The sequence below is a fragment of the Brassica napus genome, chromosome A9 (genome assembly GCF_020379485.1).
Source record: "Brassica napus cultivar Da-Ae chromosome A9, Da-Ae, whole genome shotgun sequence".
Taxonomy (NCBI): Eukaryota; Viridiplantae; Streptophyta; class Magnoliopsida; order Brassicales; family Brassicaceae; genus Brassica; species Brassica napus.
Genome location: NC_063442.1, coordinates 15447895 through 15474380, shown reverse-complemented (window position 1 = coordinate 15474380; position 26486 = coordinate 15447895). Strand labels below are relative to the sequence as shown.

The 26486-nt window shown below is 33.3% G+C and overlaps 1 long non-coding RNA gene and 1 other non-coding gene across 5 annotated transcripts; one reads left to right on the top strand and one right to left on the bottom strand.

Moving 5' to 3' along the window:
* Positions 1-3636: 3636 nt before the first annotated feature.
* On the top strand, positions 3637-6957 carry LOC106417832. Of its 4 annotated transcripts, XR_007316382.1 has the most exons (12): positions 3637-4603; positions 4675-4768; positions 4842-4889; positions 4954-5043; positions 5136-5365; positions 5450-5488; positions 5579-5653; positions 5742-5851; positions 5977-6048; positions 6183-6210; positions 6293-6325; positions 6406-6957. It is a non-coding gene; the product is annotated as an uncharacterized LOC106417832 (long non-coding RNA). The 4 variants fall into 4 exon arrangements; XR_007316381.1 differs by lacking the exon at positions 4954-5043 and having other exon boundaries at positions 3641-4603; positions 4842-4916; XR_007316383.1 differs by lacking the exon at positions 4954-5043 and having other exon boundaries at positions 3642-4603; positions 4684-4768.
* A 5124-nt stretch (positions 6958-12081) lies between these two features.
* On the bottom strand, positions 12082-12188 carry LOC125578715. Its single transcript, XR_007316798.1, has one exon. It is a non-coding gene; the product is annotated as a small nucleolar RNA R71 (small nucleolar RNA).
* Between the last annotated feature and the right edge of the window lie 14298 nt (positions 12189-26486).

Here is a 26486-nt window from a genome sequence, read left to right as displayed (position 1 = left end):
AAAAAACATTTATATAAAGATATTTTCTAAACTATTTCTAAGATATGAGTGTTTTAAAAAATTTAACACGGGATGTTTAGAACACATGATTATGCTTATGAGAGAGTGGCTCGGGAATGGGCTTCGAGATGGGTCGTCATGAGAGAAAGGTAAATGGGGGAGACGGCGATTAGGTTATTCAGAGGATGAGAAAGCTGTGTGCGCTTTGGCTTGAGTCTCAACAATACGTAGATTAGGGTTAATGGACTGGGCTGGGATAAAGTGAATTATCAGATTGATGGGATTAATGGGCTGGGCTGGGTGAAAGTGAATTATCTGAGTTTGGCTTCACTTCGGCTGATGGCGCAAAACAAAAATACGGAGTCGGAGAATGAGTTAGCGCACAGGAAGCCCGATCGTGATTTTAATTTGAAGCCTAATCTGGCAGTGACGTGGCAATTTGATTGGCCCTGATTATTTTGAGCATGTGGCTAGCTTTAGGAAGCTTAAAAATAGTCCCTTTTATATAGTGGGAAATCATATAAAATTTATATGTTATATTAATATTAAATAAATGATTTTAAAATAATATAATAAATTATCCAAAAATTTTAAAATAAGATAATTCTTATTTATATTTTGTAGCTATCTGAAAACAATAATTTTATTATAAAAGTTAAAAAGATACAAAAAATTATAATTAAATATTATTCAAGAAAAAAACATTTATATAAAGATATTTTCTAAACTATTTCTAAGATATGAGTGTTTTAAAAAATTTAACACGGGATGTTTAGAACACGGGATTATGCTTATGAGAGAGTGGCTCGGGAATGGGCTTCGAGATGGGTCGTCATGAGAGAAAGGTAAATGGGGGAGACGGCGATTAGGTTATTCAGAGGATGAGAAAGCTGTGTGCGCTTTGGCTTGAGTCTCAACAATACGTAGATTAGGGTTAATGGGCTGGGCTGGGATAAAGTGAATTATCAGATTGATGGGATTAATGGGCTGGGCTGGGTGAAAGTGAATTATCTGAGTTTGGCTTCACTTCGGCTGATGGCGCAAAACAAAAATACGGAGTCGGAGAATGAGTTAGCGCACAGGAAGCCCGATCGTGATTTTAATTTGAAGCCTAATCTGGCAGTGACGTGGCAATTTGATTGGCCCTGATTATTTTGAGCATGTGGCTAGCTTTAGGAAGCTTAAAAATAGTCCCTTTTATATAGTGGGATATATATATATATATATTCTGAATATGAAAAAATAACAGAGTTTCTTTTATTCATGTTCTTGGATCCTAACGCCTGCATGGTTGCTTCGAGTTGATATACCTATCGCATGGAACAAAATATTTGAGCAAACAATATTAAGTTAGAAAGCAAGAAATTGGAAGCTCGTGTGTTGTACCATTTGGTCCATGATGACTCAAATCCTTCAGGCACATGAGCATCTAGCGTTCTAAAAGGCTACATTTAGACATGCACATTTTGGATAGGGCAATTTTTTCTAATAGATTCTTTTAAGTTTTTATCATAAAAATAGACCCAAAAACCTAAATAACCAAAATAGCATTTTTCGTTTTAAAAATTTTAATTTTTAAAATTTGAAATCCTATCCCCAAAATCCCACTATTTAACTCTAAACCCTAAACTCTAAAACCTACTCTTTAACTCTAAACCATAATGTCTAGATTAATTAACCTTAGGGTTATAAGTGTATATTTTCTTCTTTTGATAAAACATCTAAGTCTATCTTGGTCATTTTTATTTTTAAGGTTTATATTTGTGACAAAAAAAAATTAGGTCTATCTTAGGAAATTTCTCTTTTAGATATTGGGTAGTTTGGTTAGGGGGTTAGAGGATCTATTTACTACTTGACATATTTTTTGTTTGGATTCGGATAGTAAAATTAGAAACCGGAAAATAATTAGAAAATTTTGATTTCATTTGGTTCGGTTCAGTTATTTTGGGTAGTTTGGATAATTTGGGTCAAACTTCGGTATTTTTGGATAAAATATTGAATAACTAAGGATGATTCAGATAAAAATCTGATATTTTGGATTACTTAGAAATTTAGAATATTTTGGATAAAAATATCCTGGTAGTTTTTTTATAGTTCAGATACTTTATAATAATTTAGATTTTTCAAATACTTTCGGATACTTTTAATATATTTTTAGATTAAAAATATATAAATTTAGTTACACTATATATATATATAATAATTATATATATATAGTGTAACTAAATATATATATATAATAATTATATATATAGTGTAACTAAATATATATATATATATATAATTATTATATATATCCAAGTACTCATTCGGTTTTCGATTCGATTTCAGTTCAGTTTGGTTATTTTTAAATATAGAAATATAGGAATCATACTGATATTTGAAAGTTTTAGGGGTTTTGGCTTTTTGGTCATGGTTTTTGTTTTGGTGTAATGGTTCTGGTATTTTTACCCATGCTTAGCTCCATTCATGGGCATAATATATAGGGAAAATTATATTCCGGGCTACCAAAGTGACTAAATATATTTTCTAAAATGTGTTACTTAACTAAGATTGGCTAAAATTATTTGCGACTGAGCTATATGAAGCACGACCTAAGGATTCGCCACAAACGCCAGTGCCACCAAAAACGTTCTAAAATTAAAATTGCTGTGAATTGGAGTTTTGGGTTTGGATTTTGTGGCATGCCAGTAGTGATGTATGAGGTTAGGATCCAAGCTCGTTTGGACCTATTTGAACCCCAATAAAAACAATACTCAATTTCATATAACTTTTATACAATTATTTTTAAAACTACACTGATACATATCAAATCATACGTATATTTTTTTGGGTGTAACATACGTGTCCTGCTGCAAGTAATTACGGGGAAATGTATAATTTATGTTTTTCACATATTAATAATACTAGATGCATTCCCGGGTTACGTCCGGATTAATTATTTATAAATCATTTGCTATCTAATTTAGAAATGATATTACAATATTTTTTTGTTATTTTCTATAGTTATAAATATAGTATTTATTTTTGGGAACATATTTTCCAAAAATAACTTTACGCATTACACTAAATTTAAATTTTAAATAGGTTATTGCATTATAAGTTTTGTGATTTTTTGTATTTTTATGGTGTTTATTTAATTCAGTAATTTCTATATGTGAAACCAATAAAGTTATTTTAAAGATAATTAGCAATTTTTCTATAATGTTTACACAAAATTATAAAAGACCTAATAGATAGTTTAATGATAACACTTTATATATTGACCGTCTTTACCACTTTCTAACACCTTCTTAAATCATAGAAGTAGAATAATCATCACAAAAGGCTTTACTAGAATGGGACCTAAGAGGTATTACAAAATGGAACCGAAATCCGAAAAACCCAATCCGAACCCGAACGGGTACCCGAACGCCCAGGCCTAACAAAAGCTATGGGTGCAGTGGCTGAAAGTATGGACCAGAACATATAGTTTGCGTTCAGAAGATTGTCAATGTGTGATGTTGAATTTATGTCTAATTGAATTAACGGTTGAGTTCACAATGATTATGCTGGTAACATATGCATGCATATATGTATCTATGTACATAAAAAAGTCATGGATTCCTCCTGTGCATTTGATATCAAGCAAACAAATATTCATCTAATAATGTTTAGTTCTTTCTTGGACTGGAATGAAGTTTCCCTTGTCACTTCGTAGTACCACTTCTCATCATCAGTCCATCACACAGAACTCTTCATAGTTTATTCTTCCATCTTGCATTAAAAGTGATTTTATTTTCGTCTGAAAATTTGTTATATAAATGAAATTTAGTATCAACTTCAGCTATTATTTTGATGCTAGCTTTATCTTCCATACCATAATCTGTTAACAAAAAAAAACAAAACTGGAAATAATTTTGAAAAAAGCTCTTGTAGGAGAACTTTTATTTATCATGTTTTTTACATTATTATGTTTTCTGAAAATAGCATTTATTATGGTTTTTTATTGACATAAATAAATGACTAATAGAGAAACCATCAAAATCTTTATATATAAAAAAGGGTTTGAATCCCTCCCAGAGAATCTACGTATGCTTCCATGTCACTAATTCAGATGCTGTCGAGTAATACGTGGCTGCTTTAACAAAAACGCATCGATCGGTTCATTAAACGTTTGTCATGGGCTTCGCAATTAAAAGCGTTTTCATATTCCCAAATAATAATTAACATGATCCAATAAAACCTAATACTTCAGGCCCACAAATAATGTGTTTTTGACGATCTGAGTTCCGTCCTCTTTCTCTTGGGGGAACCAATCATAACCTCGACGGATCCGTTCCCCCCGCAATTACTCGACGGAGTAACCCACTATGAAAATGGGAGGCAATCAATTTGTTCTTCAATGCAGAATTTTCACCTCCTATCAAACAATTGTAATATATATATATATATGTCATTGAGTTACTGGATCAAATTCATAAATCTTAACATCGCAGTCATGCAAAAGAACAAGATTTATGAATTCTTCAGAGATTTGCAGACCAGCTTGATATTTAACACGATCAATGTACACTAGAGTGGAGTTCTGCAAGAGATTGTGTGGCGTCTGAGTGATCAGAAGGTATCTATCACATCACTATACTTTCTCATTGCTTTTCGAGGCTGTGTCTCTGATTAGCTCTATGTTTTTAGTATTTACAGTGGAGAAAGCAGGTAGAACACACTAAGAGCTTGCTGTACGGTATTAAGATTCTTAATACACATAGAGAATAGTGGATGGTGTCAGGTCTGTTTCTCTTCTCTGAGAATACGTTTTCTCACACATCTCAGCTCAATGATTGAATTATATTTCCATGCAGTTGATATATGAGAAGTTACCAAAAGATATCGCAAGCCTGACATCTCAGGTCTGTACACAAAAGCTATAAACAAAGGTTAACAGCAATGACTAACATTTAAGAATGTTAACAGGAAATTCTGCAGTGAATGTTATATCTAATATCTTTGCTTATTAGCAAGGGAGTTCCAGAATCGCATATTATCTTTCTTAACGCCATAGCAGTTATAAACACCATCCAAACAAAACCTTTGTCTACTTTTCCTCACTCGAGTGATCACCAATGTTTTGTACTAACACAAGAATAAAACTGCAGGCACCTCAAGGGATTCACCGGCTCTGCAAGAAACATCCAATGGTAAAGATTGTGACTTCAGAAATCGATGCCTCGCGTGTGATTCCAGGTCTGGGACCATTACTTTGGTACAGACAACTCAAAAAAGTATCAAGAATATCTAGAAATGCAAAGAGTGTCAAGAACACTCCAAAAACAGCAAAGAATGAAAGTCTCAACGGGGCTTTCACGGTTATCCAAGACAAGGAAAGGTATTGAAAGACATATTTAATAAACACCTAGCCGATCAGTTTCCCTAATATTCTATACGTCTTCTCCATTTTTTAATGTTGCAGGATCTATTACAACATTCAAAAGAAGTGGACAAGTTGCAGGTTATGAATCATGTTCCCAATCTCTATAATTTAGTTAAGATGATAAGGTTCCATGATAAAAGAATGTTTGCACCACGTTTTTGGACACAGCTCATCTCGAAAAAGCTGCAAGACTAGCTAGGAAAAAATATTGAGGGACAATAAAGTTCTCACCTCCTAACCTCGGTAAGTACTAAGTAGTCAACAACCTCCTGGAATCAATTCTTCGTATCTCAGGAAAATTGCCCGCGTACACTAACATGTGGTTCCATAGTTTCTAACTGCAGGTCACAATCGCCATATCCACCTGCATACGTAGCTCCGCAGAGAAGTGGGGAATCTAGAAGTCTCCAAGATTGTAATGTTCAAACTTCTCTGAACCAGGTAGACTATAAAACTGTTAAATGCAAATAATTTTCTTGCAAATCAAGGTGCTACCTCTCAAACAATTATTACCATTTACGTCATTTAACCCAACTTTCTCTTCCACATCCTCTTATTATTCACAGCTAAAGCTAAACAAAACAGAGCTTTCAGGATTCAGCTTATAAAATTTAAACGTCAACAAAGTATGGCAACAAGTAATATATTATCCTCTCCAACCAGATACTCATTATAATATGCATAAATTATACTCTTTTTCCTGCATATGTACGGGAGCAAATCACAGTGTGTTTTTTGTGTGGCTAATAAATAATGCTATTATTTCTAACAGAGCCAAACACATCGTCCATGAACAGCAGGTTCGCAGATTCAACCGTAATACGTCCTCCTCTATTCAGCTAACATAAAACACTAACTAATCTCTGGCTTCCTTACCTGCAGCAGCACCACTTCAACCACGTCCAAAGAACATAGGTTACACATTTACCTTATTTGTGCCTGCTCGGACCGCCGCATTTAAATAACAGCTAAACCACCTTTCTAAATGTGTACAGGAACCAGGAAAAGCAACAGCTTCAGCAATTGAGATTTGGTAACATGTCCTATATGTAATACCTTAGTGTGGACCAGTGAACCAGTAAGGATAGTCAACCACCATGCCAATAGGACGTTCTACATATGTTGTAACAAGGAAGTTGAGCGCCTACCACTCCGCGAACTTCCTTCACCTTTGAAAGAGCTCCTTGGCACACCAGGGTTCCGAGTTTTAATAAGTGTTGCGAATGGAATGATTGCTTTTACTTCAACGGGTGCTCATGTCGATCATACTATCACTGGACAACCTGGCCATTCATTTACCTAATACATGCTCAAAACCAACACCGTATCTGTTCACTCTTGCATGTTGACGAAGAACCCCCACAGTATCTCCAGCTATATATTTTTATACTGTAAATAAAATAGAAAAAGAAGAAAGCCTTATGAAAAGGATCATCAACTATAAACTTAGACGACCAAGTTTCACATTTGTCCCTCTCACCTTCGATTGATATGTCAGTTATCCTCATCTTCGGTTTAATTATTTATAAATAAATATTTAAATAAAACAGAGTTCTAAATACAAAATTGACGTAGCATAGCTTAATTTTGTGTGAAATTTTCAGAATATAAAAATTGACAGTTCTTTAAAAAATATAAAAGTTGAAAATATTTTTTTAAAAAAAAACAAATCTAAAGTTTAAAATACTTATATAAAAACTAAGAAATAAAAAGATGAGCCAAAAGATTAAAAAAAAGGTTTGGAAGAGAAAAAAACATGAAAGACACAAGTATATGGCTAATGTCTGCATATTCAAGTTATCATACTTAAGTACAAATTTTGTAGGATAAATAGAAAAAAATTAGAACGAAAGAGAAAAATCTAATTATAGTATTGTTTTTGAAGTGTTATCATGAACTTTGCGTTTTTTACACTGAGCTCAAGTTAAAGAAATTAGCAAAAAGAAAGATGGAAACCATAACGAATGATTAATAAACCATCAAAACAAATATTTTTATAAAAATTATATTAAAATTAAAGTTTAGAAGATATAACAAATAAAAATGAAAAATTATTAAAAATACATAATATAATTGCGAAAATAAGTCAACAAACAATAATTTAGTGAAATGCATATCTAATCTAAAATATATTTAAACTTCCAAAATATCTAAAACTCATAACAAAAAAAAAGAGATACATTTGCGATATAATTTTTCACATTTCATCAAACTCAAACCAAGGGAAAAAAAATCTATTCACGCAAATATTTCAAACTTTACAAATTGATATGAAATTGATGGAAAAGCACAAGCAGTGAATATACATACTCAAAACATTTTATTTTTTAAAGTAAAATTATCTAAGAAATAATAATAAAAATATCCATAGGACTATCACCAACTATCGACACACTTTTAAAGAATCAAAATGACATCATAACATCATTTCTTGAACTTTTATATTTAAACAAATAACTACAAAGTTCTGACTAACCGCGATACACAAAAGTCTACAAAAAAAAACATACGATAGTGGATGATCTCAAATAAATCAATAAAACAAATAAAATGCATCATCTAAATAAAAATAATTATTATTTTACTCAAAGAATTACATCTATGTAATTTAGTCATCCATACCTACTTCAACTCCCAATATTGTTTCATAAAAATATATAACCAATCTTTCAAAATTTAAAACAAATGTATGATTTGAACACTTAACTACGTCAAAATTCCGCGCGAAGCGCGGACTCGCCCTAGTTTTGATATATAAGAACATCGATATTCTTTTAAGAAAATATAATATTTTATAATTCTTTATAGTACTAAACAGCTTTTTATATTGAAAGAAATTAGTAATATATGAACATGTTGAGAAAACCTTAGATTTTTACTACAAATGGTGGTTTGATTTTTCTTTTATAAATCTGGAATAAATATTAACATTCCTAAAATGAGAAGGATAAGTGAATGTGAACACAGACTACTGAAGCAATTAGGAGATGAATGGCACTTTACTCCCTTTGGTTTCCATGGCTATATGTGTAACAAACACTTTGCAAGTTCTGATGATTGGGTTGCTTCAGGAGGAAGTAGTCTCTGGTTGGCTTCTCTGGTAAGTTGCACTAATTTTTCTACATGTCACTTTGATTATTTTATTTCGTCACTGTTCTGAGAGTGCAGTAATCTTTAAAAACCTTCTCATCTTCTTCCTCAAGCCTCCTCCACTTAAACATCACGAGGAAAGTTCTGAGAAACTTAGAACATAACCGAAGGTTGGATTTTCAGCACAGATCTTTTTCAAAAAACTAATGCAAAATTGTTTAGCTAACCAAACAAAACTGTAAATTAATGACAAAAAAGTTTAGCTGGCATCGAATACTCTTTGATATTCTAATGTCATTCTATTCTGGCTATGTCTATTAGCATAATAGCAAATGTTTTTTCTTCCCAAAGATGTTTTCTTGAATCTTAACAAATATAATAAAACTTAACTGTGAAACCGATGTATATTGGGGTTATATGGAGATGAGACTGAATTTCTACTTCTCTCCTGAGATGATGTTCAACTTGAAATTGGCGAAGTAGGGTCTTGGAAAGAACGATGTTTCAAATTTGTATATATGTGTGAGAACTTGATGAGAAAAACAATAAAAAAATATTTGAACAAAGGTTAAATTTTGTTTGTATAACATGAACAACAAACTCCAATGAAGATAAACATAACAACAAAAATAGAGGAATGAATGAAAGTTATACTGATCTGCCTTTCCCTAGCAAGACAGACGTGACCAAATTTTCTTCGTCCAAGAAGAGATTCCAATGGTAAAATCACTTAGATTTCATCTTACAGAAGCACTTGAAGTTCCTGGTGATCAAAAACCAATACAAAATGATTAATGAATAGTTCTGGTTTTGAACAAATACAATAAGATTGAGGTTATGATGATAGAAAACCATATTCTCTCAAAGGCAAGCACATTAAGGGAATCCAAATAAAGTTATACCTCTCGGCTACGATCACTACCAACGATACTGATGCACAATATATGTTGATTGTCATAGAGAAACTGTAACCTCTCTGTGTTTTTAGCCTTCTATTCATCGTGTGTCAGTAATAGCATATACTATTGTGTATTGTTGAATTGATTTTTACACAATTGTCTGAATAAATCAATTTGGAATGTACAAACTTGCGATTCAAAGGACAACCTCGTACTTGGGTTTGTGGGTGTTACATTGAACAGTTCTATCATCAAGCTCAACCTTAAACTCCAAATTCAAAAATTGCATTATGTTTCCAAACCCTATGCAGTCGAACCAATTAAAGAAGAGAAGGATGGACGCACATACGGAATGAGAAAGTATGGGAGACAGAGAAGAGGGAAGATACCGAGAGGATACAATGTTTGAAGGAGAGCATGTATAACTTTAAGGCTTTTCTGCTTTCTACCAACAGGTAATCAAGAGAGAATAGAAACCATGTCATGAAATAGTAATTTTGTAGAGGAGGAAGATACCTAATCGTCAAAGGAGACATGGTACTACCGTTATCACCATCACCCATTCCAAATTTGATCCGGGCTTCGTTGTTTCAGGAGTAGGTTGAGGCCGCGTAACTGGTGGATCGCTCACTCACTGCCGATGTATTTTATTATTTTTTCTCCACTTTTTTTATTGTTTTGGTGAATTATGCGGAAGTAATGGAAAACTGATTATCGGTATTTTTAAAGTGAAAACAGAGGGTATCTGATATATGGTGTTTTATACATCTTGTATATATGCTTTTAAATTGGTTTTCAAGTCTTTATTGAGTCTTCCTAGTCCTTTTGGAGTCATTACAGGTCTGGAGTTGCATTGGATGGGAGATGGATCAGCTGGAACAAAAGAGGCAGAAAACAATGCAATTTGGTGGTTTTCACGCAGAACAGTCTTGATGACTGTTCCGGATAGCGGAGCAACCCGAGTGACTGTTCCGAGTGAGTGTTCCAGCGGCAGAGATTTTTTAGGAAACTACAATCATTACGGGATTTGCCCTAATTATCCATATTTTCTCTCCCAGCCGCCTGTGGCTTTGATATATCATATTTTCTGTTTCTCTTTATCATACTACGCTATTCTAGACAGAAGAAAACCATTGGAGACTTTTGTGCTTTTGGATTGTAAAGGGAGAAGGCTCCATCTCTCTCACCATAGAGAAGATTATCCTGAACCCTCTTTCTATCTCTTTTATTTACATGAAGTTTTATTCAGAATTGATCTCTGTGATTTCTTTGTCCATGTCTGAGTAGTCGATCTAGCTAGCCTAGGGTGTTAGGGTGTTAGATCGTGAGCTAAACAAAGATAAGTATCCATTGATTGTCTTCATTCATAACTGCTCTTATTGCTTGCATTAAACTGGCCAGTTATTGTTAGATCCTAGGTTTAACCTATTCATTAACCGTGTAATAGGTTGCTAGATCTGTTATGAATGAGCATAGCATCCCTAATCAGCAAAAGTAGATATTAGGGTGTTTTGTGAACCGATTGGACTTGATCTTAATGTTCATCATCACGCCTTGATCCAAGCGAGAGCTTAGGTATTGAGGCTGATCGTTGAAAGGTGAAATACCACGACAGTGGGTTGATCTAGTATTGTGTTCCTAGTTCTAGACTAGTCCATTAATCAAACTTGAATAATTGTTTGGCTCATGATTGTAAGCGCCCGTTAAACCCTAGGTTAGTTTCTCATTAATCTGAAACTTAAAACCAATCTGTTACTTGCTTTTTACGTTACCACAAACTTTAAAACCCCCATATTGTTTTAGCTTGATTCTGATCCCATAAAGATAAAGTGTAAGATTTGGTCTCTGTGGATTCGATCCTAAAGTGCTACATCGACATACCATTCGATTGTGGTAGTGTGCACATTAGGTTATTTGGTGTGCGTATACACGTAATATCAAATTGGCGCCGTTGCCGGGGACCATCTTTTTACATTTATTTTTCGGTTATTTATTTAGTCTAAGACCTCTAACTTGCCTTATCCTTTTTGTTGCAGCTAATGTTCCAGGTGCATGACCAGTAGACATACTCGGAGAAACGCACAAGGAGAGTTAGTTACATTTACCAACCAGGAGCTAGCAAGGTTAGAAAGAACAAATCGTCAACAGCCAAGGCAAACCGACACCACTATGGGTGATCACGCCAATCAGGATGATATCGCTGCGGCTATGGCACTCATGCAGCAGCAGATGCAACAAATGCAGCAGACCATCCAAGCTCAGCAGGATGCTGCTGAACAGGCTGCTCTCGCGCAGCAGGAACAACAGGCGCAAACTGTTCCAATCGGGCAGAGAAACCTTCCGCGTAACATTCCTACTACGCGCTCTGCCATTGTTCCTCCACCCTGTACTAGGCAGGACTTTGAGATCAAGCCTGCTTTGATCGGTCTAGTACAGAGAAAGGTGTTCTCTGGTCTCTCTACAGAAATTCTAATGGAGCATATTGAGAGCTTCGAAAAAGTCTGCAGTTTCACTCGCGTGAATGGTGTTCCACCAGACTACATCACGTGCATGTTATTCCCATTCTCTCTTGATGGAAAAGCTGCACGGTGGTTGAACTCTCTCCCTACCGGCTCTCTCACTTCATGGGAACAGGTCCGATCATCGTTCCTCAGCCATTTCTACTCTAAGGCGAGAACAACTGCATTGAGGAACAAGATCACCTCCTTCAGACAGATCACTGGTGAGCTTTTCTGCGACGCATGGGAGCGCTTCAATGACTATCGCAGAGAATGTCCTCACCATGGATTTGATGATGATTACCTCCTGGATATTTTCTATGATGGAGTGGACTCGAAATACCAAGGTGCTCTGAACTCTGCGAGCAATGGAGACTTCATGACTCAAACTACTGATGGAGCGTTTAAGCTGATTGAGAACATGGCTGCTAGCTCAGCTAATAAGAAAGAGGAGAGTGATTGCTCCATGAAAGGAAACAGTTCTGACGCCCAGAAAATAGATGAGCTGACTGCCAAGGTTGATAAGCTACTGAAAAACAACCAAGGGCACGTCTTCAGCATGGAGCAACCTACAGCCGGGCATATTCAGAACCAGAACCAGCGACAACCGCAGAGCAATCCGCATGCTGTTCCAGCTACCGGGAACAGTCAACCAGATGAGCTGAAGGGTCTGGGTATGATGATGCAACAACTGTTGCAGGGTCAGCAGGTTCAGGCCAAGGTGTTGAATCAGGTAACCACAGAAATTGACACCAGGATGGGCAACATGTTCACTGAGCTGAATAACAAGTATGACAATCTTGCGATCCATATAAGAAAGATCGATGTTCAGCTTGCTCAAACAGTTGAGAGTGTCAAGAGGCAACCAGAGACGCTTCCTGGAAGAACTGATAAAAATCCTAGGACTGAGCACTGTAATGCAATAGAGCAGCCGTTCGCTGAGACTGTTCTAGTCGCAGAAGAGAGCACAGAGCAGTGTGCTAGCTCTGAAGTGATTGCTCCTAGCGAACCTGCTGAAACTCCACCAGTACGAATCTATGTTCCTAAGATTCCTTATCCAATTCCACCTAGACATCTGATGGATCCCATTAGTGATGAGCAGCTGATAGGTTTTAACAAGATGGTGAGAAGGCTTCCTAAAGAACTTGCATTCGAAGATGCTCTGCAGATTCGTCCATTGCTCCAGTTCTTTAAACACTGTAGAGAGACTCAAGAAGAGATCAAGGTTCTCTATACCAGAGCACTGTCTACACCAGCACTGATGGTATTGCCTAAGGTTGATGATCTTGGAAAGTTTGTTTTCCCATGCTCCATCGCAGGAACAACCTTCAAGGATGCTCTGTGTGACTCTGGTTCTTGTGTGAATCTCATCTCAAAGGCTATTGTAGACGATTTGGGTATTGCTGATGTTGAACGTTCTCAGCTGACCCTGACCTTTGCAAACTCTTCCAGAGCAGTCCCATATGGAACCATCCGCAGCCTTCATGTTCAAGTAGGGGAATGCATTGTTCCTGCTGAGTTTCAAGTTGTTGAGATGAACAAGGATCATGAGATGCCTTTGATATTTGGAAGGACATTCATGGCTACTGTTGGAGCAACCATCGATATGTCCAACAAGAGAGTCTGCTTCTCCAACATCAACAAGAAAGTTTTCTACAAGGCTGTACCCACCAGATCTTCCTCATCACACGCCTCTCGCATCTCAGTGTTTGATGTAGAAAAGCTGAAGGTTGTTCCACAGAAGGAGCATGGTGATAAGGGTGAGAGCAGGCTGTTCTCTGATGAAGATCCTAGCACTGATCCTACTAAATTCAGAGGGAATTCAAGGGTGAAACAGAAAGTCCAGAAGAAAAGGATCAAGGGAGATCCTACAATGACTTTGATACCTCTCAAGTGTGATGAGAACTCCATTGAGTATGAGGTAAAGTGCAAGGGTACCTCTAAACCTTTCTCTAAAATCAGAGCTATTCTCACACATGAGCTGAAGGAGAAAGGGAAAGCTGCTGTGAAAGGGTTGTTGAGCAGAGTTCTGGAGCTAAACATGTCTGATTGTGGAGCTTGTTTTGGAACAAGCCCTCCTGCTCAACCCGACTGATCCCAGTCACCAAGTCAAGCTAGAGACTTAAACCAAGCGCTTGGTGGGAGGCAACCCACTGGTGAGTGTCATTAACATTAGGATTTTCTTTTTACTTATTTTTGTTTTTAGTTTGTTGAGTCTGAGGTCATAAATCAGAAAATCCGAGATCCTTGACTGGAGCAAGCAGCTGGCTGCTCTCATTCCAGAGCATCCTTTACCGGAGCAACCGCGTCTTGCTCTGTCAGGCTGCTCCGCGCCAGGTAAGTATCTCGAACAAAAAAATGTTTATTCTTGATTTCACCTTCTCTCTGATTTATTTTCACACCAGGGACGTTGTGAAGTAAGTCTGGAAGAGGGTTTTCGTCGTTTACTAACTCGTTTCTTTCTTTTGTTTTTCTTTTGGGTCAATTTGAGTCAGCTTTTATTGAGTCAGTCAAAAATTTGTGGGAATTAGGACCTTATTCCGTGTTGATCACTAACCACCTCGTGCTTTAGTTATCTTATTCAGTGACCTTAGCAGTGGCGAAAGACACACATGTGGACCTTGAACACCCTGACATATCTCACTTGATTCTCCAGAAGTTCTCAGCCGATCAGGTTACACTGGGTAGACTTAACTCCACCTTACTTGAACCTAATCTTAACTGAAATTCTTCTTGTTATGGGCATTAGATCAGGGAAACGAGAACACACTCAGGACTTCTTATCCTTTTTATTCATCTTGCTGATCCTGAGTGGCTAGCTCATCTTTAGCTAGTTCCCACCCTGCACCTTAGCCTTTATTCCACCTTCATGCATTTGTTTTTCAGTGTCATATGTGCATATATGTGCAAAAAGGTCGGAGAGAAAAGGATCAACGCAGCCTCCTACTCGTTATTGCTGCAGAAATTATGTCAGAAAGGAGAACAAGCAGATTAAGGAAGCAACCACTCCATAACCAATGAACTGCGCAAGAGCAGGGGTGGAGAACCAGAATGGTCGCGAAATCAGAACCACCAGTGGCACTCAGAACGATCATGTATTACCTCCTTCTTCGTCACATCATAATATCAGTCTTCAAAAAAAAAAAAAACGAGATTAATGTGATGGAGAAGGGAAAGAAAGAAAAGAAACATGGAGCCACTGGAAAGGTCGAGCAAGAAGTTGGTACCAAGTATTGAAGAGTGTGTAGAAGAGAGTGGAAAGCAGAACAATCAGTTGCCTGTTCCGTCATGAGAACAGTCGCACCAGATAGAGCAAAAACGAGTAGAGGCTGTGGACATCAATGGATCTATCCTCTCTTGCCATTTTGTGTGATATCCTGCATTCTCTTCAATGAAATGGTAGCCCCTAAACACTCTTAACTCCACCATTAAATAGCATGTTCCACACCTAGACCGTCTACCCTGAATGATGCCTGTGATGAGAAGCTCACGCTACTCTTAAATGAATGTAGGGAGTTCTGTCTCGATAGTGTTGCTTTTTCAGGTTTGAGATGAAGAGTATGGAGCCGATTTTTAAACAGCAGTCAGTGGGGTTCCGGTAAGGGTGTGTTGTCCTAGTTTTACTGCTTGTATGGTTCAGAGATTCGTGGTTAAAGTATGGTTGCTGAGAATAGGAGAGTTCCCACACTTTCAAACCTTTCTCCCTGTTCTTGATACTTGACATTGTTTGAGGACAAACAAGGATCTAAGTCTGGGGGAATTGATATATGGTGTTTTATACATCTTGTATATATGCTTTTAAATTGGTTTTCAAGTCTTTATCGAGTCTTCCTAGTCTTTTTGGAGTCATTACAGGTCTGGAGTTGCATTGGATGGGAGATGGATCAGCTGGAACAAAAGAGGCAGAAAATAATGCAATTTGGTGGTTTTCACGCAGAACAGTCTTGATGACTGTTCTGGATAGCGGAGCAACCCGAGTGACTGTTCCGAGTGAGTGTTCCAGCGGCAGAGATTTTTTAGGAAACTACAATCATTACCGGATTTGCCCTAATTATCCCTATTTTCTCTCCCAGCCGCCTGTGGCTTTGATATATCATATTTTCTGTTTCTCTTTATCATACTACGCTATTCTAGACAGAAGAAAACCATTGGAGACTTTTGTGCTTTTGGATTGTAAAGGGAGAAGGCTCTATCTCTCTCACCATAGAGAAGATTATCCTGAACCCTCTTTCTATCTCTTTTATTTACATGAAGTTTTATTCAGAATTGATCTCTGTGATTTCTTTGTCCATGTCTGAGTAGTCGATGTAGCTAGCCTAGGGTGTTAGGGTGTTAGATCGTGAGCTAAACATAGATAAGTATCCATTGATTGTCTTCATTCATAACTGCTCTTATTGCTTGCATTAAACTGGCCAGTTATTGTTAGATCCTAGGTTTAACCTATTCATTAACCGTGTAATAGGTTGCTAGATCTGTTATGAATGAGCATAGCATCCCTAATCAGCGAAAGTAGATATTAGGGTGTTTTGTGAACCGATTGGACTTGATCTTAATGTTCATCATCACGCCTTGACCCAAGCGAGAGCTTAGGTATTGAGGCTGATCGTTGAAAGGTGAAATACCACGACAGTGGGTTGATCTAGTATTGTGTTCCTAGTTCTAGACTAGTCCATTAATCAAACTTGAATAATTGTTTGGCTCATGATTGTAAGCGCCCGTTAAACCCTAGGTTAGTTTCTCATTAATCTGAAACTTAAAACCAATCTGTTACTTGCTTTTTACGTTACCACAAACTTTAAAACCCCCATATTGTTTTAGCTTGATTCTGATCCCATAAAGATAAAGTGTAAGATTTGGTCTCTGTGGATTCGATCCTAAAGTGCTACATCGACATACCATTCGATTGTGGTAGTGTGCACATTAGGTTATTTGGTGTGCGTATACACGTAATATCAGTATCGAAACTGTTCCATGATTCTTGATTGTTGTAGTAAATAATAAATTTTATGACATATGGTGGTGGGAACCTGACGTTGCAGCTGAGAAACAGATAAAGTTAAAAAAAAAACATAACGAAGACGATGATAACTTTATTGAATTGATGTAATAAGTCTAGCAGATCATTTGAACTATGATATGGGCTTGTAAAACAAATTGTCAAAAAATAAGAAGAAACCGGTTAGATCATTTTTGAAAGCTACGGTTATATAGTAATAACTAGATTTTAATCCGCACATCGTGCGGGTATATTTTCATTTTATAAATATTTAATTTTGATATTACTATATAAATTTAAATATACAATTTATATCTTAGTGTTATGTATTTTATAACTCTTTAATTTTATTTTTTAGGTTTATTATTACTTTATTAATATAGGGGTTTCTTTTATACATTTTACCTTTTTTATTACGTTTTCGAGTTTTCATAATTTGAAATAATCAAATAAAAAATATTCTTCAACATATGATTTTTGAAAATATATAGCTGTAGAAATAAATTTTTAACATATGTTAATAACTTCATTTGTATAAAAAAATATGACATGATTAACAAATTTGAATCCGTTTTAGTGGTAGATGATAATTTATTTAAATGAAAGCATTATATTACTTAATTACAAAATTAATTAATGCAATGTTTAATAAAAATTATTTAAAAATTTAGTAGGATTTTGTTAGATTTTTTCTCAACAGATTTTTTTATAACTGAAAATAAAATTCAAATCTATAGTTAAAATTAATTTATTATTAATATTCCTATTAATTATTATATCATATTATGTGATTAATGAAATGGTCTTAGTAGACTTCTAAATATTAGATAAAAATGATATTTCTCTTTTAATAGATAAGATAGTGACATGTCATTTTTATTGGTTGAGAATTTTTTTTGGTGATATAAACATCCTCAAACTCTAGTTCAAAATTTTTTAGTATTGTAAGATAGTATTTTTATTTTTAATTAGATATTTTGAAATTTTTTTAGATTTTAGGAAAACGTTTGTAATGACTCATCTAACTCAAACAGAATATAATTATAGTTCACAAATTTTGACCCAAAATATTATAATTTACAAAAAATAAATATCTTTTAGTTTTGTCAAAAAAAAAGAGAGAAGAGTATCTTATCGACGTTTCTCTCTCTCTCTTTGCTTCTCCCCGCCGTCAAACCCTAGGAAGGAGGAAGCTTGGGCTTGCTTAGTTGCTGCTCCGGCGGTCGGTGCTTCTCACCGTCGCCGGGAGCGGTCCCGTGTCGTCTCTCTTTGTAGTTGCGTTTTTCTTTCCGGTTTCTCGACATTATTTTGGTTGTGGTGTCAGATCTGAGTCTATGGAAGGACCAAGGGTACTCTGGTCTCGGATTTTGGTCACGTAAGCTCGGTTGGAGAGTCGATGGTGTGGGGTTTGGCCACTTCTGTGCAATGGTCGTGCTTCAGTCAAACCGGTGCCGGAGCCGGTGAAGGTTAGTGGTCAAGCTCGGGATCGGGCTTCTCCTATTTTTGTCACCTCCTTGGATGTCGAGTTTATGTTAGTGTTTTAGTACTTGCTCTTGTTGTACATTCAAGACGGGTTCTTTCCGTTTGTTCCGTTGATGAAACTTGGTCGGGTTTGGAATGCTTGGAGAAGTTGGTCTTGGTGTACTGTCTCTGTTCTTGGAAATCAATTCTTGTGGTTGTTGATCCTTGAAGGTCAGAGGCTTTTCGAGCTCTATTTTAGTTTTGAGGAGAATCAGAGGGAGATAGAAGTTTTTAGGAGCGATTGCTCCTTTGTTGGTCGATTGCCACCGAGTTTTGTTCGTGATTGTTCTGGATTTGGAGTGGTTTTTATCCAGTTACCGGCTGTCTGAATAAGACGTGTTCAGGAAGCTTTTGTAGGCTTCGCTGTGGGGTGTTGGGCGTATGAGGCGCATGGAGAGCACAATCAAGGTCCAATGGCGAGTCTTAGTTGGGATTGAAGGGTGTGTGCAGCGACGGTTAAGGATTTTAACCTCTCTTGATTCGGTTTATGTGTTGGTGATGTTCGTGTGCGTCAGGTCTATCTCGATGATCTTCTCTCCTGGTGTTATTTATGAATGTGTGCTCGTTATGTATGCCTGTCCTTGAGTGCAAGGTGGTGTTCTCTTCTCTGGTAGTGATCTGTCCCTTCTTTGTTGTAGCTTAAGTTATGTTCTTCGTTGTTGTTTCTATCTTTGGCTTCGAGGGGTGTTGTGTTACCTCGTCGGCTGCTGACTCCGGAAAGGCTTTGTTCCTTTGCTGGTTTTGTGTAATGCACGGTTATTTCAATATTAATCCAACAGATGACAAAAAAAAAAAATATATCTTATCGACGTTTGATTGGCGGGTCACATTTTTAAAGGGTAACTTAGTAAATTTGAAAACTGAGTAAAGGGTGTTGCAGGCGCGGGGTATATTTGTCTCTGCGGACCATGCTGCATACGACTCTTTAAATAGTTTTATCTTTTCCGTACCATTAAAAGTAAATAACTTTGTCTTATTTTACCTTCTTTTTCTGATGAAATTTCAAATCTTATTACCTTTTTACTGTATCTTTATAGTCTTTTTATCATTTCCTTGGAAAAAACACCTACCACTAATTGATAAAAGGAAACACGTACATATCATAGATACAAAATATATTAAATTCTCAAAAGAATATTGATGTTATTTTTGTTTTTATATGTCACAATTCTGAAATTTTGTTTCTTTTTGAGCTAACAATGCCACAATGCATGTTTCTTTTCCTGTGTCTCTGTCACTTTCTTACACCCTTATCTCTTTTTTTGTGAGAAAAGTTTGTTCTTATTACTAAACGTAAATTATTTCGTACATTAACAATAAGGGAAATAGCTTTAATCTTTCTGACAAAAAAAATTGTAACTAAAATATTTATTTAGAAGTCTTGAATTATTTTTAAAAATCAATTCAATTCCAGTTGAATTGTCACGTCGTATAAAAAGGGTGAAGAAATAAATGAGAATAAACAAATTGTCTAGCACAAGAACTCTAGCATATCAGTTTACATGTTCATATTTAGTTTTTAGGTTTATTAGACTGCACATAATTTTTGTGTTGCATGTTCCATGTATATATTGAAACAGATAATGTTAAAGTTATTAATTATTAGAGAAAACAAGGGAAAGTGGTTAAGTGGAAAATAACAAAGAACAAATTGCGGCATATTCAAACATTATCTAAGTACACCTGTAAATGAACAATTTCTGAAGATTTTTTTTCAACAAAAGAAATTATAAGAATAGCTTTTTGGTTTAATATGTAGAAATATACCTTTCAAAAGTGTTTGTAGTAAATACTCCATCTGTTTTAATGTATTTTGGTGTTTTTGTACATGTTAAAAGATATCTTAATATTGATTATAAATTCATTATTTTGTAATAAAATATTTCTAATAATTTTTAGAAAATAAATCTAATAAAATCAAAATGTAACACTAATACTAATATAATGCATAAAATATAAAATAATTTAAATAATATATTAGATCATATAATGTTTAAAACAAAAACCTTTTGATTTTGTAGAATTTTATTTTTCATCTTTAGAAACAATAATACTTGAATACAATTAATTTTCTCTCACACACTAGTTTTCCCAGTTTGACTAACTTTTGGCCCAAAGTTTGTTTTCTTCCTGTTTTCAAATTTTTTTACGCTTTGCATTTTGATATATATAAAGGTTTAATTTTCTTATATAGTATGATCCAATTAATTTTCTCTATTTATGGTAGAATATATAAAAATAACAATTCAAATAATAAAGTTAAATGATTTTATAGAGCGAACTACAGAAAAAATAAATATTTTACACATATTTGAAATTGATGAACATGGACATTTATTAGGTTCAATGGTTGATATACTTGATCCTATTATAGTTAGATTTATATTTCCATATTCTTTATTTTTCCTTTAAAATGAAGTTATTATGGAGTGTATCCTTTTATAAATTGCAATATTTTTTCACCTTTTTTAATTTTCAGTTCTAATAAGTATTTGAGTACTATGTTGGATCATACATATTCATTTAATATATTTTTTATCATCTTTAAAGTTTTAAAATATTTATAGATACATAAAATTTGCTTATTTTGTTACTATTGTTCATATTTTTCAACAATATATTTATTATTGTTCATCTGTTTATTAGATTATTAATAGTTAATTATATGTATATTTAATTTTAATATTAAATTAAATCAATAAAGAGAATTCTTCCCTTCTTTCTCTCATTCAAAACCGTGGCTATACCCAATGTTTACAGTGAGTACGATAACTGGTAAACCAGAGGTGCGTCTCGACTGATATGATAGATGGAATGGGTACCTTGTGCTTCATCTTCTCCTAATCATTATTATTCATTATAGACTTTATTAAAGTTTAATTGGTATAACTGATAGCAAAACGGTAAGACTATGCTATAAAAATAGTATGATATGAAATCAATATGTTCTAACAAATTTCTTTAATATATATATATATATTTATTTATTTATTTTATATTTTACCGATAATAATAAATTATATATATATACATTAAATGAAATGTAAAATATTATTTTTTTAACAATTTAAACTTATTTTATTTTGGAAAATATATATTAATTTGTGGATATAAATATAATTTTTGATATTATTAAATAAAATAAATAAACTATAGTAATTATGTTTAGTGTTTTATAGTTAATTTTGGTGGTAACTGGTAAACAAAAATTTGAAACTTTAGAATTAAATTTTAAGTAGTGGTGATTTAATATTACTTGGGTGTACCTGCAGGTCTTCTTTTCCTCTTCCTTTCTTTTAAATGTAGATGTTTTACCAAAACCTTTATATGAAAGCATTAGATTAATAGCATTTGGAGAACATTTTCATTTTCTGAATGTTATTCTAAATGGTTTCATTTTTTATCAGAAATTCAAATATTGTAAAAGTCTCTCCCAACGAAAATTGAATGTGAGTGGCATAATATATACTATACACTAAATTATCAATAAGCCAATAACTCGTTGGTAACGCTATTTAAAATATTTTTCTAATAATTGTTGATTCAAATTTTTAAACCAATTAAAATACTTTTTATTGTAGTACATGAATCACATATACATATATTTGTATAATCTTTGGTTAAATGTACTTTTTCTATCAACTTTCATTTCATTAAACTTTTATCGACTATTATATGTATAAATTTATTTTCTGAAAATAATCACATTAGATATAACAATATTGTCAGATAATAAAGTTTTATTTTGTAAAATATAGTGGTCACAAAAGACTATTTTAAGCTTTTTGCTGGACATTAAATTTTCATATTTATTTAGTCAGGCATGATACATATATCCAAGTGCCTTAAAAGCACAACCTCTGGAGATTTAAATATATTTGGAATTAAAAAATAAAGAAAATGCCAAAATCAAATTTATTAGAGCGAATATAAGAACAAAACTGAAAAAGACAAAAAAAAAAAAAAAAAACGACTCAGATTTCAGTGTAAGCACATACATATAGCTAGAGAGGGCCCATCTTCATAAGTGAACGAGCCAAACAAACCAGAAATTTCTTTTCATTTATGATATTTAAGTAATATACAACCTATTTGGCCAGTCAATAATTAATATACATCATTTTATTATTATTTTATACTCTTTCCATTTTAGCTTAAAATTTCTTCGTAGAATAAAATTCGTTCAAAATAAATGTTATGTTAAAATTCTAATACAAAATCTATCAACAAAATTTTATGTTTATCTTTTTATTGATTGAGATATAGTTAGGTATTATAGGTAATAATGTTTTCATTTTAAAAATATATAAAATTAAATATTTTTGTAATTTGTGTACATAACTTAACAACAATTAAAATAAAATGGAGAAAGTATGTATAAAAAAATTTCAATCAAAAACCAAACCACCAGAATTTTTATTGAACAAGCATATATGAAAATATCCAATTCTTTCGAGATCTTAAGAAATAATAGTGAACCTAAAACTATAAACTGTAAATACGTTATTGTTTTTCCTTATAAAAAAACAAAAGAATTTTGAAATAAGATAATGAGTAAACAATCTAAAGGACTCATAAATCCCATGGATAAAGGGATGTCGACTCATAAATCCCATCAAGGAAATGAGGGGGTAATTTGTCACGACATAAAATTTAAGCATATGGTTGTTCCTTTGTGGGAAGTATGAGGCACTCCCATGTGATCAGATACTTTCATGCTAAGCCACTTCCAAGTCCAACAAAGAGTACCATTAGCGTTTAGATACCCACTCAAATATTTCATGATTATATTTATTGTTACTTAATTACATATTTAAAATTTAAATGATAAAATAAAAGTGGAATAATGGTAAAGAAACATCAGAGATGAATCTCTAATTTTGTTAAAAAAAATTCAATTAAGAATCCTTCGCCTTTTCTTTTTTTAATCACTAGAGACTCTTAGGGCATCAGCAATGGTGATACTCAAGGCACAAATTCTTATACATAGTATTTGTGTTTATTTTATTATTTTCGGATTTTTTTTTAAATTAACCAATCGCAGGCCGTCATGTGTCAGTGGGTCCGCGAATAGTTAAGAGACTTAGCAAATCGAATCCTTAGCTAAGGAGTTTAAGAGCTTTTGTTGGTACAAAAACATAGATGAAATGGAGCCCACATAATTTTATAATAATTTTTTTCTTAAGGATTTGTGCTAAGGATCATTGTTGCAGATGATCTTAGAACATGTGTTGTGGGTGTCCTAAGTATATATATAAACAATGAAAGCTATGTTATTGTTGACACAAATTTTTATTAATGTAACTGTGGTATAATGAAATCTAACAACTAAATAGTTTATGTCATCTTTGTTTCTGTAATATTGTTGACAAGAATTTAGCTATAAATAGAACATCGGGTAACATGTATTTCATTTTTTGTGGGCTGAGGTGTAACCGACTAATCTTCTGGGATTTTGTTCACCTAGACTTGATTGCTCGCAATGTATATTATATATTCATTGTGTCTAGCCACACAAACAGACATATATTCATTGTGTGTACCACTCGACTATGCTGGCGTGGTTCTAATATGATGATCTTTACGTATTATAAAATTATTCATTTAGATTAGTATTGACTCATTCCATATTCACTATAGAAGGCGCTGTGCTCTAATCTTGTCCTTTTTAATGCTTTACGAATTCGTCGAATTCACCAAATTAAATCAAAATACTTAGAATTGAGACGATAACATGGGTAAAAGTTGCTCAGAAAAACATGGGTAAAAAATTATGACCAACCTCCAAATCGAACATTATAGCGCTAAAGACCGAGTGGTCTATGAACACACCTAGATATTGTTTTACGTTCGATATCATTATTTAAAAGATGAGAATAAATAACTTCAAACAAAAAGTAGAAATTGCGCTGCAATAACAAAAGTCCTTAGAAAGATAAGCATTTGAAAGTTAGGGGAAGAGAAGCAAATATGCACATGCTCCTCTAAAATGGCTCTTAAGACCTATGTTAAAAGCGGATACGTGGAAGCGGAAGCGTAAGGAAGCGCAGAAGCGAGATTTTTTAAAATATTAGGAAACGGATACGTGTTGGAAGCGTATATCCATATATATATATATATATATAAGATTTTTAAAAAAAAATTAGGACTAAAAATTATATGATTTAAATTTGAAATAAAATATTTATTCATTTATAATAATTTTGAAATGATTTTATATTAAAACTGTAAAAATACACATAAATTAAGTTTACAAAAATATATTATATTAATTATTTTCAATACTTCATAAATAATTGACTCAATATATTTCAATATGTGTTATATCTTTAACAAAATATCTCAATGCATAAATATAATTTATAATATTAGTTTTAATATTTGTATATTTCTAACTCTATATTCATTACTATTATTATTTTTATTTAATATAGATTAAAAACTATGGTTTTATATTTGATTGATATATATTGCAATTTTTTTTAAAACAGAAGCGTGGTTCCAAAACGGAATCGTAAGCTTCCAACGTGTTTTTAAGAAGAATAATTTAGAAGCGTTTTGGAAGCGAGATTCCGCAAGCTTCCACAAGGTTCCGATTCTGATTCCGGTTCCGAAGCGGGAAGCGGACATCTGATGAAGCTTCCATGCAACATAGCTTAAGACATAAAAAGCTTTCGATCAAAAAAAAAAAGACATAAAAAGCTAAAAGCTCTTTTGGAGTTGCACGTTCCATTGTTCTTCCATTTTATTTTAATTCAATTTTTAACTCCAGTACTAATTATATTAGCAAAAAAAAACTCTAGCACCAGTTAACTTAGTACTAGGATAAAACGCGCAGAGTAAATTATATAAAAATTATTTAAAAAATATCGTATGGAAAAATAAATTTTATATTCTTCATCGAATTAATATTTTTGACTCTTAAACAACTTTTAAAAAACTTTTTTGTTAATTACATAATTTGTTTACTGATGAACTGATCTCATTTTTAAAAATATTTTAGGTCAAAAAATCACTTATCGCATAAGAACCTAATGTTTAGCCGGAAAAATTTCAGGCTTACTATTTGGTTACAATGAAACTATGTCAGCTCGGTTTTATATCATGATTTAGCAATTTAAAAGTTAATTATGGTTATGAGAAGTTTACGTTCACGTGTCAATCCTATCTATCTTCAATATTTTTCTCATTTTTGTCATTTTTTTTCATTTTGGTTATTGCTCGATATAATATTGATTTTTGAGTTTACTCTCATTTCGTTACTTTGTTTTGGCCTGAGATTTAGAAAATGTTTAAGATTTAAAATTATTAAAGAGATACATACTTAGGTTAAGATCTGCGCCTTATACATGATAAATATTTTATATTTATTCCTTTTTTATTTTTTTACATGTTATGAAATAATAAAATAATAATAATATATTAAATAACTAAGAAATCAGTTACAATTATGTAACAAATTGGCATGCATATATAAATGAAACAACCGCTCTTGTTTATTCGCAATCATTTTAGGATAAATAAATCAAAACAATCAATTTTATCTATTGTATATGATATATAATTAAATTTAAATGATATTAACATAGATATATAATATACTTTTAATATGTATATTTATTAATTAAGGTTTCTACTCATATGATTTTATGATTATTTACATATTTGTGTAACAAAATTTTACACCAACGATTTTTTTTAATGTGGAATGTTTAGTGGTTTCAATAATTTATAATCATTTAAAAAAAATAATGAAGATTTCAAAATTAAAATATTAACTTTTCAATATAGGTTCAACACAAATATCAAAATATATGTATATACTAGATTTTGACCCGCGCTTAAAAAGCGCGGGTTTGTTTTCGAAATCAAATAAATTCTTTTGAAATCATTTTTTATAGATAATATATAGTTTGGGCATATTATCCGGAACTGCGATAGAACCATACCAAACTAAAAACAACGAAACCAATTGAACTGAATTTCATAAATAACCTAACAAATTATATATCTCTGGAATAAAAAAAAATGAACCGAACCGAGAACCAAACAAATACCTGAATTTTAAAAAT